This window comes from Typopeltis vanoorti, chromosome 23 (genome assembly GCF_054136105.1).
Source record: "Typopeltis vanoorti isolate ZY-2024b chromosome 23, IOZ_Tvanoo_1.0, whole genome shotgun sequence".
In the NCBI taxonomy this organism is placed as follows: Eukaryota; Metazoa; Arthropoda; class Arachnida; order Uropygi; family Thelyphonidae; genus Typopeltis; species Typopeltis vanoorti.
The window spans coordinates 55,273,598-55,295,268 of record NC_143571.1 but is presented as its reverse complement, the minus strand read 5'-3'; the positions used below and the strand labels follow the sequence as shown (position 1 = coordinate 55,295,268).

General features: G+C 34.9%; 1 protein-coding gene across 2 annotated transcripts in view; it reads right to left on the bottom strand.

The window, feature by feature from the left end:
- The window catches only part of GramD1B (GRAM domain containing 1B), a 390,336-nt gene that overhangs the window by 147,156 nt on the left and 221,509 nt on the right, over window positions 1-21,671 (bottom strand). The gene's annotated exons all lie outside the window — the stretch shown is intronic.

The following is a 21,671-nucleotide window of genomic DNA, read 5'->3' as shown; positions in this document are numbered from 1 at the left end:
ACTAGGGAGAAATAACAGTCTAATCATAGTGAAACAAAAATATTATCATAACGTTAAATCATTTTACCAATAACAGAATTATAACAGAAGAAGGAAGAACCATTCATCAAGCAAGAAGTTTTGATCCTAAGATTTAAAAACAAAAATCGCTATCCTAAAGCATATGGCCAGAGGACAACTGGCTTGTGTATGAGGACAAACTGTGGTTGTCTTCAAAGTTTGAGGAACAGATAGAGGAGAGGAGATATGACAGAAATACAAGACCATACAAGTTAGTAAGAGGATCTTACAGTATAGATACAAGTGAGATTTTGCAGCTTGTGGATGGTGAAGAGAGAATTCAGGGTCATCACTGAAAGAAGCAACAGGTTAGGAAGTCATCACTTCCACAGGCATGCAATGACTGTGGAATGTGTTCATGATGATATATGATAGACATTTAAGTATGAGTTTCTAAATAGGTATTTGATGTATCCTTGGTCTCCCAGGAAGTGCATTTTGAGAAAGGTATAAAACTGGAATACTTACAGCCATTCCTCCAATTTTTGTTTCAATCCACTTTCAACACAAAGCAAAACATTTCAAAATTATATATTGCAATAAGTCTTTCTAGCTAGATGGAATTTTAAAAATTTGGTATTTAGAATATAGATGAGAAGACATCCATGTAATTGAATTCTGGTTTCCATTAGCCCATTTTTATTAGCATAAAAATTTGAAGTGATATTAATAATTCTGTACTGGCTGACTGTATTTTTTTTTTTAACATAAATCCCACTCAAGAAAAGGTGCAAACCTATATAGCACAGTGATATCATGGATTCATTTAGATAATCCAGTAATCCTGCTCTAGAAATCACTGGAATTTTTTCCAAGCTACTTCAAGCCTCCAAATAAGCAGGATAAGGGTCTTCCAATGAATTTTAAAATTTATCTGCAAGTTAAATTTTTCAATCTCTATTAACATTTAATTAATTTCAACTTTGGTTTCAACAAAACCATTTGTAGTGGCAAAATTAAGCGAAAGAAAATTATTAGTCACAAGCCAAAAATGGATCGAAGTTTAATAAAAACACATCTGACAGAAAAACTTTTTAACAGAGCTGTTTGACTATACATTGTATCTCTGTCATGGGCATTGCAAAAAATAATGGAAATATCAACAATTAAAACTTTTATTCTGAGCAATTTAACTTGTATTGTAGGTCAAGTGCATGCAAGTGATAATATACATTTGGCATAATGCACAGAGAATAGACGGTATTTCCTGTTATTATAAAGCTGTTCAGGGTTCAAATCTGCTTGATAAAAGCCCCCTCCTGCCAATCAATCAAATTCAAATCAATCTAAAAACGTAATTTTTTTGTCCTTTTTATGGTTATAACTAGACCATTTTTTATAAAAAAAGAAAGATAATTTCAAATTCCCCTCTGTATTGATAAAATTTAATCAAGCCTGATATTTAGGTGATGATTTTTATTGCTTGATGTGAAAGCACCACTTTGTTTACTGGAAGTGTGAAGTGACTTGAAAAAGGAGGAGTTCCTATATTATCTTTTCCATATTCCACCCATGATACTAATAGCAATGTAGGTTTCAGCCTTTTGTACATGAGATTTACATTAAAATAAATAAAAATAAGAATAAATAAATAGAGAGACAGACAGAAAGAAACAAAACTGGTGGAGTATGTAAAGGTCTAAAAAAGGAAGAATTGGATTTCATTTCTAGTATAAACTAGATTCTATGTTGGATGGAGTTGATGTTATATAGAAGTGCTTGAATTTCTGATTATGAAAAATTCCAAATGGCAAAAAAACAATATTTAGTAACATTTCCATAAAGAAGTGATGAGGATTGACTGATCCATGGATGTTTTGCTCAAAGTTCTGCATATAACTCAGATCTAGGGGTCACAGGCTCTTGGGGGGAGGGAGGGGTCTTAACCTCTAGAGAGTGTGTCCCCAGTGGCAGATTGAGGAATGCCTCCCAGAAATGGGTGGTAGGATGGAAATGAAATACCTCCTGCAGACCAACAGGTATGCAAGCAGGGGAATGACAAGCGAGATGCATTAATGGCCTAAAATCCTCAAAGATGAATCAGCCAATAAATAGAAGTAGAAATAATGCTACCATGTATGGAGGAGCCAACGTGCCTAACTCAAGCCCACATAGAGAAGGCGAGAAGACGCAAACTGCATTAATATTTCAACTATCAATATTAGAACATTGTACAAACCTGGCAAATCAAAACTGAGAGAGAGAGAGCTTAAACTGTTTAAAATATTAAAATTGCAGAGGGTTAAATTGATACATAAGAATTTGTTTTGTAGCTGTTTATTTCAATTTTTAATAAGCAATTCTGAATAGAAACTGAAACTCAAAGTATTGCAGATAACAATAAAAATTATTATAAATGTCATGATATATATAAAGTTTTTATGAATAAAATGTTAGGATACCTACTAAGAAACTCTGATTGGACAAAAAATTTGATTGAGAGAATGAAAATAAGAGGATCTGGAGAGGGAAACAAAAATCCCTGAGTGACATCAAAAAAATGGATGAAGTAATCAAACAGTCAAATTAACTGCATTTGAAGAAGACCATTATCAACATCCCATGCTACCTCAACTAAAAATAGGTTGAGGAGAGAAGAGAACTTGTTGAGAAAATATTCACAATTTTTAATTTTTAATTTGTGAATATTCACAAATTCACAATTCAGAAGTGTCAAATTATAAGCAAAACAACTTAGTACAAGCAGTGGACTTTTCAAAACTTCATCATCATTATCATCAAATTCCTGCCATGTACCCTCAAGGGATTATAGGATATGATAATATTACATGAAAAATTTACATCATTACTAACTTCCTATCTACAATTTTCCACCAGATCAGTCTGTTACTTGTCAAGACACGAATATTATCAGATCTTATATTTCTGTCGTCTAAACCACTTTGTACCCAATCAAACCACCTATATCTTAATCTTCCTCTGGGTCGTTTTCCTGCCAACCTGGCAGAGAACACTTGTTTTGCCAATCTTTCTTCGCCCATTCTGTTTAAATCACCATACCACCTGAGATTAGCTCTGCTAACACATTCTAGGATGCTGACAATGTCAAGTTCTTTCCTAATATCCTCATTTTTAATATGATATTGCCACTGATGCTATCTGATCATGCCTCTAATCTTTCTCAGGACTCTCATATCTGTGGTCTCCAGTCTTTGGTCAAGTGTTTTACTTCTGACCCAGCTCTCAGATCCATAAGTTAAAACTGGTTTGAACAATCTTGTATACAGCTAATTTAGTGTTCTGACTAATTTCTTTCTTATTCCATATGAATTTATTCAATTGACTTCCTACTATACCAGCTTTATTGATTCTGTTGTCTATTTCCATATTTAATTTACCATCTTCACTAAAAATTGTGCCTAAGTAGGTGAAATGTTTTACTTGTTCCACAGGTTCTCCGTTCACAATGCAGTTAACATTTTCAACGATTCTGCCTATTTTCATTGTCTTTGTCTTTTTATTGCTGACCTTTATACCATATCTATTACAACAGTTCTTCAATTTAGTCAGGGAATCTTGCAGACTTGTAGCAGATTTATTTAGAAGTATAACATCGTCTGCATAAAGCAAAGAGCTGACATTAACATCTCAAATTTTGATATCGAGTTTAATTCCACTTTCCTTCATAATATGATCCATATAGATAATGAATAACAGAGGGGATAATGTACATCTTTGTCTCACACCAGATTTAACATTAAAACATCTTCCTGTCCTTCCTTCAATTCTAACTGCTGACTTACAACTCAAATAAAGACTAAGTATTGCTTGATATAATGCTCCATTAACACCATATAACTGTAGCGTATTGAATAGCTTCTCTCTTGGCACCTTATCATATGCCTTTTCCAGATCTACAAAACTCAAATAGAGATCTTTGTTATATTCCCATGATTTCTCCACTATTTGTTGCAAAGTGAAGATCTGATCCTGACAGCCTCTATTCGGCTGGAATTCAGCGCTTGTTCATCACCAAGCTTTTCTGTCCATGCCTTCTGAACTATGCAGTGCAGCCACTGTAAGACTTTTATACCACCATACTTCAGCATTTCTGGTCGAATATCATCTACTCCTGATGCCTTTCCACATTTCAAGCCTTTGATGGCTTTTTCTAATTCAAGTATGGATATGTATTCCTGACTGTATGCCTGTTGAGTGTTTTTTACCACTGTGCTATCACTGCTTGTTTCATTTTGCAATTTCTCGGAGTAATTACTCCATACTTCAAGGATATCTTTTTCTCCCGTTTTCATGTCACCTTTATCATCTCTAACTCCTTTGACAGTAATCTTTCCTCCATTTCTAAGCTTCTTCAATAATCTCCAAAATATTTTGCCACCTTCTTGATATTTATTTTCTATGTTCTTGCCAAAGTCCTCCCATGACTTTTGTTTAGCTAGTTTTACACAGTGTTTAGCTTTCTTACATTTGTCTCTGTATTCTATCTATGTATGAAGAGTATAGAAGGAGGGCCATAACTGCCAATGACTTTATGCATGAATTATGTCTGATGAGTGGTGTGGAATTTGTGGATGTGTGGAATGAGTTTGACAGGTGAAAGGAGTTATATAAAATGAATGGTTTACATTTGAATGGATTTGGTGTACGGAGACTTAAAAAGGTGTTGTCGAATGTAGTGGAAGTGAATGTACAGAACCAGGGAAACTAGAGTTATTAAGGGGGGGGGAGGGAGTAGATATGCAGATTTTAGGGAGACAGTTAAGTGTGTGAATGTATGTAATATGCCCAAGTGAGTAGGAAAGACCACGATTCAGAATGGGATAGTTAGTATAAGGCATCAAAATAGGGATGGGACAAATCATCTTCTGCAATTCATGTATACAAATGCCAGAAGAATTAGGAACAAGAGGGAAGAATTTTTGGCTTTGGTTGGCATTTCCAGACCACAGGTTATTGGCATTAGTGAAACATGGCTGACAGAAGATGACACAGCTAGTGGGATTGAATGTAAGGAGTATGGTGTGTTCAGGAGAGACAGGGAGAATAAAATGGGGGAGGTGTGTTATTGATGATAGCGGATGAGCTACAGCCAAGGAGAATAGAAGTGGAACTGCAGGATAGAGAAAAGAGCACATTTGAGGCTATTTGGTGTGAGATAGAATCTAGCAGAAAAAAAATATACAATTGGGTGCTGCTATAGACCAGGTGATGGAATAGATGGTGGAGATAGTATGCATAAGCAAATAGAAGAAATGAGTGGAAGGAGGGTAACTATTATGGGAGATTTCAACTATGGTAACATTGATTGGAAGGAGGAGAGCACACATGGGAGGAAGGAATTGGATTTTATCCAGTTAATAAGGGATAACTTTCTGCGACAGCATGTAATGGAAAATACTAGGGGTCAGAGAGTGGTTGACCTGGTAATTGCATCTGAGAATTAGGCTGTAACGAATATGACCACGTTGCCACCAATTGGTAAGAGTGATCATGGGGTCTTGACTTGGGAGGTGGCTAAAGGCGTAGAATTTACAATTAAGACAGGGTACATGTGGAATTATCGGGCTGGTAAGTATGACAAGCTTAGGAGATTGATTGGTACAGTGCCATGGCATTGTACCAATCAATCTCCTAAGCTTGTGGCATGTACAACTGCAAGGGCTAGAAGTTGACAGTACATGCGAGGCGGTTAAAAAATGTTTGCATGAAGCAATGGCTGACTGTATACCTAGAGTCCAAATAATAAATCAAGTAGGAGTTAAATGAATGAATAACACCATTAAGCTTGAGCTGCAAAAAAGAAACAACTATGGAGGGAATTTAAGGAGAAAGGTGACTGGCAGGCACATGAACAGTATAAAGCCCAGGCCAGAAGGGTAACGAGTGTGGTAAAAAAAGCAAAAAAGGATTACGAAAGAACATTGGCCATGCAGGCTAAAGAGAATCCTAAACAGTTTTTTAGATATGTTGCAAGTAAAAGAAAAAATGTATATGGCAGAATGATTTTAAAGAATGCCGATGGTAAAAAAAGCAAAAAAGATTACGAAAGAACATTGGCCATGCACGCTAAAGAGAATCCTAAACAGTTTTTTAGATATGTTGCAAGTAAAAGAAAAAATGTATATGGCAGAATGATTTTAAAGAATGCCGATGGTAGGAAGGTAACCGAATAAGTTGATATAGTTGAATTACTGAGCGAGCACTTTGCAAGAGTATATCATCCAGGTGGTGACATTGCAGAAATGAATGAACCAATAGATTATATGGGAATTGTGGTGAATGAGGTGGAGGTGAGTAGTCTATTGCAAAACCTACATGTCAATACATCTGTGGGATTGGATGGTATACCAGCTCGTGTCGTACGAGAAGTGGCTAAAGAATTGTCAGTACCCTTGACCATTTTGTTTAATCTGAGTCTCGGGTCTGGGTTAGTCCCGAGGGAGTGGAAAGAGGAGAAAATAGTTCCACTGCATAAAGGAGGTTCCAAGACTACTGTTGTAAATTACCGACTGATTAGCATATCAGGAATCGTTGTCAAGGTCTTGGAGAAACTAGTCAAGAGAAGAATACAGGATTGGATAGATGAAAATGGGATACTGTATGGGGGGGGGGACATGGTTTTGTGAAGGGTAGATCATGCCTCAGTAACTTGCTCACGTTTTATAACACAGTGACGGCTGAACTGGATAAGGGTAATGGGTTAACAGTGATTCTACTGGATCATGCCAAGGCCTATGACAGGATACCACATGGAACTCTAATCAGTAAACTGGAGTAGATGGGGATGGATAGGAGGGTGGTTGATGGAGAGATACCAGAGTGGTTTATTTAGGAGTGGAGTCCAAAAGATGGCTTGTGACTAGTGGTGTGCTGCAGGGTTCTGTTCTTGGACCACTACTTTTCAATTTGTTCATTAACGATATAGGAAAGGATCTGGAAGGAAGTGTTCACTTCTTTGCTGATGATGCAAAGTTGGGTAGAATTTTGTAGGATGATTTGGATAGTTTGGAGGACTGGTCTAGGGAAAATGGATGTCAATTTAATGTGGCAAAGTGTAAGGTTATGCATTATGGAGTGAAAAGATTAGCAGCAGTATATCACATTGGTGGAACCGTACTCCAGGAGATTGATGAGGCCAGGGATTTGGGAGTGTTGATGGATAGGGAGTTGAAGTTTAGGGGGCACATTACAAAAGTGGCTAAATCAGCTCATCAAATCACTTGGTTACTGAAAAATACTTTAACAAGCAGAGCCAAACAAGTTATTGTTCCTGTATATCGAGCCCTGATAAGACCCCATCTGGACTATTGTGCCCAGATTTGGGTGCCAGGGTTTCTTCTTGACGGGGAGGAGGTGGAGAGGATCCAGAGACGAGTGACCAAGATGGTGGCAGGTCTGTGGAATGAACCTTATGAGAACAGATTGAAGATTTGTAGGTTGCAAAAATTGGTTGATAGGCAGAAGAGGGGAGATATGATTGAGACATTCAAATTACTGAAGGGTTTCTATAAGATTAATCCAGAAGATATTTTTGAGAATAGGACTAGTGGTGGGAGGACTAGGGGCCATACATGGAAGCTGGGCAAGAATGTAGTTAACAAGGGTGTTAGAGCTAGGTTTTTTACTTAGAGAGTTGTAAATGAATGGAATAAGCTGCCAGAGTCTGTTGTGGGTGCTGTGACCGTGAATGAGTTCAAGGCAAGGTATGATAGATACTGTGTGAATGTCGAATAGTTGTTCTTGACATGATTTTAGGGCCTCCCTCGATGAGTCTGTCGACTCCTTAGAGTTGCTCGAAATAATAATAATAATAATTCTCTAAGAGCACAAGCCGACTTATTTGCCAGGAACTTTTAATATGCTTTCTTCTTTTCCTGCACTGCCTCTTTTACTTTCTGTGTCCACCATGGAGTTCTGATTTTTCTATCCTTGCAAACAACCTCACCACATGCCTCTCTGGCTGAATCAACCAATGTTTTCTTCAAGGCTTGCCACTGAATCTCTAAAGTTTGGTTCCTGTTCTCAAACTCTTTAATTTTTTCTTCAATAATCTTTGTGTATTTTAGTCTACAGTTCACATCTGAGAGCTGCTCAACTTTCATTCGCTTTAAAACTTTCTTACATGTTATTCTTTTCAATATGAAATTAAATTTTATCCTGCTCAAGACTAAATAGTGATCACTTCCAATTTCAAATCCTCTGTACACTCTGGTGTCCTGCACCAGAGAGAAAACATCACCATCAACAATAACACAGTCAATGAGACTTTTCTTATTTCTTGCCTCTTCTCTCCATGTGAATCCTGAACTTTTCAAAACTTGAAACATGCAATTCATTTATGATATAATTGTTTCATGAAAGTAATTATCTTCTAGCAAGTTCTTTGAAAATAAAAAAATGCACTATCAGATAAGAATAAATAAGTACTCTTAACACACTCTCTCTCTCTTCTGGTATTGCTTTTCCAGGCTGATATGGTTAACTCTCACATGATAAACTTGTAGAGACCATAAAAAAAGTTTGCTATAGTGAATTCCTTTTAGCATGGCATTATACCTAATGAGTTTTGGAGAAGATATCTTGGTAGTTTATACAAGTGAGTGATATTTTTATTTATTTATTTATTTTTATAAGTGTGTGGTATACTGAGAATGACTGTTACCATATACTGTATGTATATGTAGCAAATGATTATAACCATTTCCAGCACACATTCATGGTCACCTCCCCCTTTCACCATCATCTGTCATGTAGTAGTATCCTACATCCTTTAAGGGTATACAGGATAGTACCACATGATAAATTCACAATATTACAAACTTCTTACTGACAACTTTCTTCCAAATTAGTCATCTGTCAGGACTCCAATATTCAGATCTTATATTTCAGTCTTCTAAGGAACTTCTAACTGATCTGCCTAGATCTTGGCCTTTCTTTGAGTCAATCATTGCCTCCATCATCTGTTTTGCTAACCTTTACTCTTATATTCTGTTAAAGTGACCATACCATCTGAGATTAGTTATGCTCACACATTCCTGAATGCTAGCAATGTCAAGTTCCTTCAAAATATCTTATTTATTTATTTTTTAAATATCATTCTGCTCTTGATGCCATTTGCTCATATCGCTAATTTTACTTAGGACTCTCATATCACCAGACTAAGAACGGAACATTTTAAAGGCATGAAAATACAGTCAGACAACAGTAAGAAATATGAACCATGCAAGAACTCTTCAAGAGTTGAACTAACACCTGTCCATATCTATTTCTATCTATTTCTAGAAAAAATTGACACCCTAGAGAAAAGCTCCACTCAATCAAAGTTCAACAGACTGCCAAAGCAGTTCTACAGTTCTATGACCATATCTAGAAGCTCTTCAAGACTCAATGACAGCAACAATAACAACTCTCATATCAGGTTTTTGGTCTTTGATCAACTATTTCATTTTTTAACCTAGCTCTCAATTATATTAGTTAAAATTGGTTACCACTCTTGTGTACAGGTAGTTTAGTATTTTGACTAATTTCTCCCTTATTGAATGTAAATTTATTCAGATGACTCCCACCATACTGGCTCTGTTCATTTCCATATTTAATCATTTCCACATTTAATTTGCTATCTTCACTTAAAATGTCTGCCTAAATAGTTGCAATATTTTACTTGTTCTACAGATTCTCTGTTCAGGATGCTAATGCTCTCTGCTGTAACAAATCTGACTTTCATGTCAAATTTGTTACAGCAGTTATTCAATTTAAAGGAATCCTGCACTTTTACTGGATTTATTTAGGATATACAACATCATTTTCATAAAGTGAATAGCTGAGATTAATATCACTGATTCCGATAAAGTTAATGTCACTTTTCCTTCATAATGTACAGATGATGAGTAACGGTGAAGATAATATGCACTCTTGTTTTACACTGATTTTAGAACTTACAACTTCAATACAGATATGTATTGCTCAATATAATCTCCTGTTCATGCCATATAATTGTAACATTTGAACAACTTTTCTCTTGGCATCTTGTCATATGCCTTTTCCAGATCTACAAAACTTAAAGACAGATCTATTATCTAATGATTTTCTCAACTGTCTTAAAGTGAAAATCTGATTTTAACAAATTACTATTTCAGTGTTTCCAACTTTCAATATTCATGTACCCTTCTAAAATTTTAGTAACACTAGCATCCCCCCCCCTCAAGCAAAGGCAAGTTGGAAAAGGTAATAATATTTCATTTAAACACAAATAATTATAAAGGTATTCATTTTTTTAACATGTGTGTTATAATAAATTACACCTGTGTAAAACATGTTTTAATTATTAAATACATTTTAGTTATATGAATCCAGTATACTTATATCAGAAATAAAAATTATAAAATTTAAACTTTCATTAATAAAAAAAATGTTTAATGAGACGAATAAAATTTAGTGAGGAGTTCTGACTATGTGTTTCAAACTATTTGATGCAAACAGTTCGTATCGCACAAATGGAACACAGTTGTTCCATCAACCAAACACGGCCATAACATGCCAAGACCATTTGTGTATCTTCCTTTAGATTTTTTAGATATTGACCTGTAGATCTTTTGTATATCACTGGGAGTATGCATACTACACATTGGAAAACAGTGCTCTATTTCCCTTCGACAAAAAACTGTTGAAGGAAAACTTGGCATACCTGAATCTATATTCAGGTATGCTTGCACAAATCTTACTTGGAACACAGTGAATAAATTCCTCTGTATAAATTAAAGATGCCAAGAAATTATATTCTGGTTTATTCCTTTATCCAAGTGTAAGCAAACAAAGTTTGCACCTGAAGTATTTTTAGGACAGGGCAACTCGTATATAGAGGCTAATGACTTCACATCGCTTGCCTTAGTATCCCACAATGCAAAGCACATACCGACATGTATAATACTATGCATTATGGCAAGAGTCACTACCCAGACCGTTTTGACCTTTATTGAGGTCTCATCAGTGGTACCCAGAGATGATACCAAGGTTGAAGTAATGCAGAAGTCATATTTCCATTATGGACAGACAGGAAGAGCTGTGGACATCTGCCTCAGTGAACATAAAAAATACATCTGGCACTGTCGTTATGGCAAGTTGGGTCTAGCAGACCATGTGCCTTAGATCCCATGCACACAGGATCAACTAGAAAAAAACATAAGTGCTACAAAGAAGACATTATAAGTCAGAGAGATTGTTTTTGAAATCAACAGAAGCCTTGAAACATACTTCAAACCTCAACAAGTATGGTTGTATAAATCTACCAAAAATTTGGAAGACAGTCATCTTAAGACCTAACACTTGCGTTCTCTCTCTCTCTCTCTTTTTTTCTCCCAACATAGATGGTGCCTAATTAGTTTCCTAAAAAAGTTCCTAATTAGTTTTCTGTGACAAACTGTATTTGTGCTCAGAAGATGCTGGATATAATATCAGAAAAATATCAGCAATAAGTTAATAAATAATTATTTTCTTATCAGTCTGTGTTCTCATTAATATCATTAAAAATAAATTATCAGATTACCACATGATAAGTTGATAGTAAAACTAGAGCAGATGGAGTTGGATATTAAATCAGTGCATTGGATTGGAGATTGGATATCTGATAGGTATCAACAAGTTGTGTATGAGGGAGCAATATTCCAGAAGAGAAAGTCACTAGTGGTGTGCTTAAGAGGTCTGTTCTAGGACCATTACTGTTTAACCTGTAGGTCAATGACATTGAGGAAGATTTGAATGGAGATATACAGTTGATTGCAGATGATGTAAAGTTGGAACTAACTATGAGGAGGAGCAAATATTATGGCATTACAAGAATACTTGAATAGACTGAGTGAATGGGGATGGGAGTGGGGATAACAGTTCAATGTTGTGAAATGTAAGGTTTTAAATTTTGAAAAACAAAGATGGGATATAGCTCACCACTGATTATATTCCCACCAAGAATTTATTCTTGGTGGGAATATAATCAGTGGTGAGCTATAAGGGACTCGCCTGAGCCCTTTGTTAAATTTTTCTCAAATTTGCGAGCTCCTTGTAGTCTTGTTTACTTTTTTGTTTTTTCAAAAAAACAAAAAACAAAAAAAAACAACAACAATTTTTTGAAATATATTGAACGACAAACTCATATGGTAACCTAACAAAGTGATTTTATTAAATAAAAGATTATAATTACTGTTACCACCATTTTACATATAAGAATTCACTTTTGGTAATCGTATATAAATAAATAGGACTATAAAATAATGCCCATTGATTGGTACTGTTGATTATCACTTGAAGTATAAAAACAAAAGAGAAATATAATGTACTTCAATATTGTTATGTTTAGATAATATTCATTTATTATTTATAGATTGTTTGTCATAAAAACTTCTATCGCAAACAAAAGAAATTTATTTTGTTTATAAAAAATGCGGACTATTTCATATGTGCGATTATAAAAGATTTTATTCTTATTATATTTTGATAGTTAATGTTTTTCTTATGTATGATAAATTAAAATTAATACAGATGATTGTGTGCAAATATTTCATGTTTAGATCATAAAATATTTATTTAAAAACAAATTTACAGGTTGATTGCCCCCCCCCCTCATACTTTTTGATTGGCATTTGTACACAAGCTGTATTAATAAAAGTTTTGTGTGAAATACGGCTTTTTTTTTCTTACCAGACAATGCGAGCCCTTTGTTAAAATTTCCATAACTCACCACTGGATATAATGTTGGAGGTAGAAGAAATAAGAGATCTTGGGGTGATGGTGGATAAGGATCTAAAATTTACAGGAGATATTGCCAAAATTGTGAAGACAATACAATGAATTCTGCAATGATGTGGAGGAAACTGGTTTGCAGAAGTAAGGAGATTATGGTTCCATTGTGTGTAAGGCTCTGATTAGGTCACATATGTACTACTGCACACAGATTTGGTCACCTGGTTTTCAAATGGATGAAGAGATGTTGGAAAAGGTACAGAGGAGTTCAACCAAAATACTTTCTGAAATGTTGAATATGAAGAAAGGTTGAGATAATGCAATTTGCAGCCTAGTAGCACACTACTAGTGACCATCCTCTTTTGGGATACCAACCACCCCAATACACAATGCACTGATATTCAACCCCATCTGTTCAAATTTAGTCACAAGCTTGCCACATGACAATCTATCAAGGCTTTTGAAAATTCCAAGTATACCTTCATATGAATCTCCTTTGTCCAATAGCTTTTACTTTTTCAGGAAATGACAACATAGACCAGTGGTGGCGAACCTTTTTATGTGCATGTGCCAAAAGTTTACATATCGAGTTGCTGACATGCCGGCGCGTGCCAAAAATTTACAAATCAAGTTGCTGACATGCTGGGCAGTTTTTAGTAAGGGAAAAGTTAATAGAAAAGTAATTAATTAATTTATAATATTATATAATATTTTATAAATAATATTTTATTCTAAGTTAAGGGTATAATAAATCCCTCATTATTTTATTTTAAAGCCAGATACGAAACTCGGAGATCGAAATCTATCGAAATCTAAGAGTTTCGTGCTGAAGAGCTATCGGCGAGTCCAGGCATAAGTGATCACCTGGGTAGTACAACACTAGGGCAACTCATTGCAAAAAGAATTTAAAAACAAATTTTGTGGACATTTATTAATGTCAGATCATTTCATCTCCGTCACAAGAATGTTAGTGATGGTAACAGATTTAAAAGCCATGAGATCTGCCTAGACCAGTGGTGGCGATCCTTGATGAATCTTAACTTAATTTAAGCCGAAAAAAATAGCCTCTTGGAACTTTAACGTAGTAATATTTTATTCTATTTATTTATATATAAATTTATAATATTATCCAATGTAAAATTTATTATGGTATTATTAAATTGATTTTAATGATGTTGGTTTGGAAAGAAAACAGTAGTGAGAAAAATATTTATGCATTGTAACTCACCATAGAAGTCAACTGAGCAGGGGAAGCAGCAGAAGGATGTCAACTTGTCAGCGAAATGCTTACCGTATTTACTCGAATATAACTTGCCCTTGCTTATAACTCGCACCCCTGATTTTACTTTATGAAAAAAGACATAAAAAAGTTTTGCATATTACCTCGCACACGACACGAAAAATGTTTAAACATATTCACGTCGAAGCAATAGTAACTTGCTCCAAGCAGTAACAACACACCCTTCCCAACAGACATTATATTGCAGATGCAAGAAAAACAAGTGTAGTTTTATTGTATCCCTGAATAAGGTACAGAGGCTTTTGCAGTCTCTGTAATATATTTCTCAATAAATAGTGTGATTCATTAGTTAGCGCAGTTTTTATTCCAGCTATCTCTAATTGCACTATTATTGTGACCTTCCCACAGAAACTATGCTGTATAGACTCAAGGAAAACCATATGTTTCACTGAAACACAGTATCTAACTAAAAACTATTGTCAATTTTTCAATTACATGAAATAAGTGTTTCTTTTATTGCATTTGAAATTCTCAATGTCATTATGGCAGATCACAAAGGCTAACTTCAAATAAAATTCTACCACGAATTGAAACATACCATATAATTATGGCAACCATACGTCCTTTATTTTACTGCTCTGTCCTTTAGATTTTTTTTTTCTAAAATGGTCATTTTGTCCTTTATTTTGTGAATTGAAATAGTAAACTGAATATTGATGCAAACATATTTAAAGCAATTCATAAATTTTACCAAACCTGTATTGATTATTTAAATAACTGGGACAGCTCTTTCGTGGAAATGAAAGTATTTGAATGGGTCCTACTACGAGAAATCCCTCTGCGAGCGAAGATCGAGGAAAGTGTTTTGTTCATTTCCAGTCGCTGGAACTTAAACATAAATGACGGCGAACTATCTGATGAAGTTTCGTGTATTAAAAGTTATGTCACCAGTGAAAAGATCGAAGAATGGCAACAAAATGACGAGTCCCGCCGACATAGATGGATTGAAATTTTTAAATATTTCGCAGATAAACACATATCTTTTAAAAACATTTTAAAAATCGTTGACTTTTGCTTATGTTTTGCTGGATCTAATGCCTCCACTGAACGAGTATTTTTATTAGTGAACAATATGTGAACCAGTGAAAAAACCCAATTAAACATCGAAACATTGAAAGCATGCATTTATACCAAATGGAATAAAGGGTTCACTTCACCCTTTGTATAATTCGTCATTCTGCCGCTAAATTTGTAATGTCAGAATGACAATAATAAAAGAGGAGTGAAGTGAACAATAATATAGTTTTATTGCTTCTGCCTTCCCTTTCTGTTTTGTCAGATTTGAAGTGAACATGTGTTATCCACATTTCAAACAATGGCTTGTTGTTTATTGATTTTTATTATTGAAGGTTTCCCTCCTTCAACCAAGGCTCAGTATATCTTGAGAAGTGCTAAGTGATACTTGGACAAAGTATGTCCTGAGTTAATCCCAGTATTATATATTTTTCGGAAACGTTTTTAATAATGGAAAAGTGGCTTAGAACTAGGACTTTGAATAGAAGGGCAAATGAAACAGGTGATGCTAACACTAATTGTGATACAAGTGTTGTAATGGCGAGTAAATCTGATACTATTAAAGAAGAAGAAACAAGCAGTTCAAAGAAAAAATACAGTAGGAAATATAACAGTTCATATTTGGAATTCGGGTTTACTTGGTGTAGAAACGAAAGGGAACAGAAACCTCAACATTTTGTGTTGTTGAACGAGTGCATGAAATCTGCGAAACTCCGACGACATTTAGAAAGTAAACATTGTGATGTGAAAAATAAGCCAAGTGAATTTTTTCAGAGTTTCATACATTAGGGACATTAAATCATTAGGGAAAGATATAGTTTCGGCCATGGGTTCCATTAATAGCAAGGCACTGGAAGCATCCTATCTCTTAAGTTTGAGCATAGCGAAAACAGGGAAACCTCATTCTGTCGGGGAAAATTTGCTACTTCCAGCTATAAAAGATGTGGTAAAACCGATGTTTGGCAACAAGTTACTAAAAAATGTTGATTTGATTCCTCGGTCGCAGAATTAATGATATGGCAGGTGACGTAGAATCTCAGTTAATCGAAAGAGTTAAGAAGAGCCCTTATTATGCGTTACAAATAGACGAGACGACTGATGTTACAGGTGATGCGCAGTTAATATGCTACGTAAGATATGTGCATGATAACAGCATTCATGATGATATTCTGTTTCGTAGAACTTTTTCATACCGAACAACTGGAGAAGAAATATTTCACACTCTCAATAATTACATAATTCACAAAGGGATCCAGTGGGAAAAATGTATAGGCTTCTGTTCGAATGGAGCTCGCGCCCTTACAGGCAGGCATAGTGGGGTTGTTTCTATGGTCAAGGAAGTAGCTCCGGATATGAATTGGGTACATTGTTTCATACATAGGGAAGCGTTAACTTCCAAAGGAATACCACCAGAATTTAAAACTGTAATATATAATGCTGTAAAGCTAGTTAATTTTATTAAAGCTCGACCGTTAAATAACAGGTTATTTTCAGTACTCTGCGATGAAATGGGCAATGAATATACAGTACACAACTTTTGCTTCATTCTGAAGTTTGCTGGTTCCGGGGGCAAAGTACTAACAAGGTTATTTCAATTAAGGCACGAAGTTTTATTATCTGTAAATGAACGTAATTCTGATTTTGCATCACTCCTTGTTGACGAAGCATGGTTATCAACACTATCCTATCTTTCAGACATTTCAGGCTTGCAGTCACAAGAACGACCTTTCATTATTGAAAAAAGAACAGTTAATTGAACTTTCAAGTGACAGTGGACTTAAAATGCAATTCCATGATCTTGATTTGGCTCAATATTGGATCTCGCCTTCAGTGAGAAGTGAATTTCCCGAATTATCTGAAGCATTGAAAATAGTCAAGCAGTTCTCCACAACCTATCTTTGTGAGAAAGGATTTTCATCACTCCTTCAAATAAAAACAAAATACAGAAATCATCTTCGCGCGCGCAAGTGTGTGTGTGTGCCGATCTTCAACTGAATTTGACCAATATTGAGCCAGATACCCAGCAACTCTGCAAGGGCTGAGAAGCTCAACCATCTCATTAAAAGTAAGCAGTAACATAATTAGATCATATTATTTATTTATTTAATAAAAATTAAACTTTTTAGAAATTGTTAATTCGTGACCACAAAGATTAATGAAAATTAACTATTATTTAGATATTGGTCAAGTGTAGGTGAATAACTAATTTAATTATCAACTAGTTTTGCCGGCTTGTACTGTCGGCTTCATCAGGGTACAATCAGGAAAGCAAAGAAACGAAAATTACAAGCTAAACGTTAATTGACAATTCTATTTCAATAACAAAATAGTAGTGCGCATGAAACAATATGGGGGTGGCTGATACATGGTTTACTTGTTGAGATGCATTTTGTAGTTTGCACTGAAGTTCATTTCTTCTGTGTTTATTGTTCTAATTAAAGTCTTCCATATATCTGGTAGGATTAAACCTTGGTTCCTGTTGAGGTTATTTGTGGAACGGCGAATGTAGAAGCTTCTTTGAAGATTCTGGAACAGTAGTTTTCTTCTATATATGGCATAGGACTTTTATTCCATTTAATAATGTGGTTGGTTGTAGAGAAGTGAAGAAAGGCCAGAAATATCTTGTCTGTTGTTTCTAACATAGCTGATGTGTTCCTTTTGTCTCACTTCGAAGCTTCTAGACGGCTGACCAATGTAACTTAGACCACAGGAACAAAGGATGTTATAAACTCCTGCATGTTTGTAGAAAGGATTGAAATCTTTTGGTGATCTTAGAAATTTCTGGATAGTTTCAACTGGTTTGAAGGTCACTCTAATATTGTGTGGTTTGAGGAGGCGAGCTATTTTTTGGAGATGGTACCAACGTATGGAATAGTTATAGTAGTTATATATTGGATGTCATCAAGTTGTCTTTGTGGTATATCAGAGAATCTTGTTAACAAGTCCTCTAGGGTAGCCATTTAGGAGTAGATCGTTTGATATTTTATTTAATTCTTCTTGTAGATCATTATGGTCTGTGGTGAATTGTATAGCTCTTTTCTTTAGCATATGAATAATGCTGAGTTTTTGGGAGATGTGGTGTGATGAGCTAAAGTTTAGATAACGTCCAGTATTTGTTGGTTTTCTATAAACTGATAAGTTGACAGTGTTATTTTCGTTTTTCTTTATTATGATGTCTAGGAATGGTAGTTGTTTGTCCTTTTCAAGATCTAGTGTGAATTTGATAATATGGTGGAACATATCGCAAAATCGTCGATGACATTGCTGAAGTCTATTTCATCACTCAGTTGTTGTTTTATAGACAAGATTTCTTAAACGCCAAAAAAGTGCTGCCTGGGGCGAATCTCCCCCCCACACTCCCCCAGCTACGCCTCTGTAACTTAGTGGTCCGTAGAATTGTTTTCAGCATTTTACTGGTCCATGGCCATAGAAAGATTGAGAAACACTGGTATACAGTTTTATGAATTTTTAAAACACAAACCTGATTTATTAAAAAAGTTTATTCTTGTGAAAAGTATCAAAATTTAATTTTTTAAAGTAATAATAATGATTGTTTAGAATGCTATGTATATGCTTATATTTTACAATAAATGTTATAAAGCTTTTTAGTTTTAGTGAAAAAAATAAATGCAACCTGTTTTTTTTTATTTTATTTATTATGAAACAATTTCTGATTTGACCTTTATTTTCTCCAAAAAAAATATGGTCACTGTACATATAATGCATGCGTGAGTTCGTCTGCCAGCTCAAACTCAAACATGCAGGAATAAAATTCAACCAAGGATTGAAACTTTGTGTGAGTTGAGCCCGCTGGTAATGAGAAGTTCCGTACGAACGATACCCCGTCGTGAATGTGTTAAAACTAAGAAATATATGGTGAATGTTGTTATGACAGTTTCAGATGTTATGGAATTCAGTTGAAGAGAATTAACATTCAACTCAACAATTGTCGGTTGCCTTGGTCTTTGGGTCGCGTGATCTTTTGTTAATACCGCACCAATCATATTACGCATGTTTTCATAGCTGCTCTCTTGTGTAAAACAAAATTTAACTTGTATGTACTGTAATAACTAAAAAAAAATTAAATAATTTATAAGCATATAAAAGGATATCACCTGTAAAACATTGGCGTGCCAGCAAAATTCTCGGACGTGCCATAGGTTCGCCAACTATGACATAGACTATGTTGTCAACCTATATTTCGGCAATGTTACATTGTCGTCGTCATCAGGAATCACAAAAACAATCAGATGTTTACGCAGGCACTAACACTGAGCAAATGAGGCTGAATAAAGGCAACAGAGATCAGGTCTAGAGTCTTGAACAGTGTCCCCTAATGGGCTAAATTGGGTTGTCTTAGCCATTGGGCTGATATTCTTAAAATGTATGCTTCCCAGATTTGGGGCAGCTCATGCACTCAAATATGTTGAGATTTGTTATGACAGTTTCAGATGTTATGGAATTCAGTTGAAGAGAATTAACATTCAACTCAACAATTGTCGGTTGCCTTGGTCTTTGGGTCACGTGATCTTTTGTTAATACCGCACCAATCATATTACGCATGTCTTCATAGCTGCTCTCTTGTGTAAAACAAAATTTAACTTGTATGTACTGTAATAACTAAAAAAAAATTAAATAATTTATAAGCATATAAAAGGATATCACCTGTAAAACATTGGCGTGCCAGCAAAATTCTCGGACGTGCCATAGGTTCGCCAACTATGACATAGACTATGTTGTCAACCTATATTTCGGCAATGTTACATTGTCGTCGTCATCAGGAATCACAAAAACAATCAGATGTTTATGCAGGCACTAACACTGAGCAAATGAGGCTGAATAAAGGCAACAGAGATCAGGTCTAGAGTCTTGAACAGTGTCCCCTAATGGGCTAAATTGGGTTGTCTTAGCCATTGGGCTGATATTCTTAAAATGTATGCTTCCCAGATTTGGGGCAGCTCATGCACTCAAATATGTTGAGATTTGGAAAGTTTTTCAAAGCCTTCTTCCAGTGTATCCTGTGGTGGATCTCCAGAGCATGATCAGCAAGTCCTGAGTGGCTGCATTGGTGGAACCATATATAGTACTTGTGTTTGGATATCCTGATATTAGCTGTCCCACCTGTTTGGCAGTAGTAAGACAGTTTCTAGGGCAGTGGTTCACAACCTTTTTCCACTTGTATAAACCCATTTCTATAAATTGTACCCCTTGTTTTTAAAATAGCTGTTTTTAAATACTGACACTTTTGTTCAGTGCCTATCTTAATGTAAAATAGTGGAAATGAGGTAATGAGTTGGGAAAGGAAAATTACTACACTAAAAGTACAAACCACAGATTTAATTTTACAATATTCGTAACACAGAAATAAGTATAACTTCATGTTAAATATAGATAATGATGATCAAGTATTTAACATACTTTTGATTTATTATTATTAATAATATTTATTTGTGTTATCTGAAAAGTCTGTAATAATTGGTATAGCCGATTGAAACATTGTTAGTAAGATCATTGAGCTTGCTTTGATGAACTTAGTTTCTTGAAATCAGGCTCAAAAGATGCAAGATACAGTCTTAAATCTGGACTTGCATTAAGCTTGTTGTGGTACTTATTTTTTATGAGGGCGTAAGAAGAAAAAGCTCTCTCCACTAGTTCAGTATTGGTAAATGGCAAGAGGTATTTGAGTGCCTTCTCACTGAGCTGTTTGTATTCCTCACTGACATCTACCCAGAAGGTAATAAGATGCTTTCTTTTAAAATCAGAATTTAAAGAAGAATCGGTTGAAAGTTCGATTAACTGCTCTTTTTCATTGATTGATAGTTTAGCTTCTTTGAAGAATTCTTCATTGAAGGGATCTTCAATCCAATTGTTTTCTTTTCCACGTTGAGGGAAGTACTTATAAAAGGACACTTCAAGATCTTTCAAGTAACTTAAAATATTCTCTTTCACGTTTTGGGATAGGTGCAAGTCATTCTCAGATAAGAAGTTGTGCAGAGTTTCAAATATGAGCAACTGAGATGATGAGACATAAAACAATATATGTATTCAATATTTCCATACAGCTTTCTAAGGATTCATTATCAAACATAAGCAGGTTGGCTGCACTAAATATATTTAATTTCTTCTATACAACCATCATTGCTCATCTACATAGTAATTTTGATGATAAGGCAAGTACAGATACATTAAGAAATGCAAACAAATAAATTTCAAAAAACCTTTTATCTCATATAAACTAAAGTTTCAAAATCAACTGATGAAATGTATATATTAAATCTACTATACTATCAAAACACACCTAAAGAATTTTCAATTATATCATAATTTTATGACTTCCTCAGGCTAAAAAACTTTTTATGAGGATTTACACAAAGACCCAATCAAAAATCTTTCTAGAGATGCTCTGGTACTGCCAAAGAGAATAAGTTGGCTAAATCATGATTCCTCTCTTATAGACTTACTCCTACTGCTATTCTCTCAAATGGCCTGTTTCCCATGTCTTTCTTACAAGTAATTACACAGGTAATCTACTGAACTTTTTTTAAAGCCTATAATAACATGAATAGTCACCATCAATTCACAG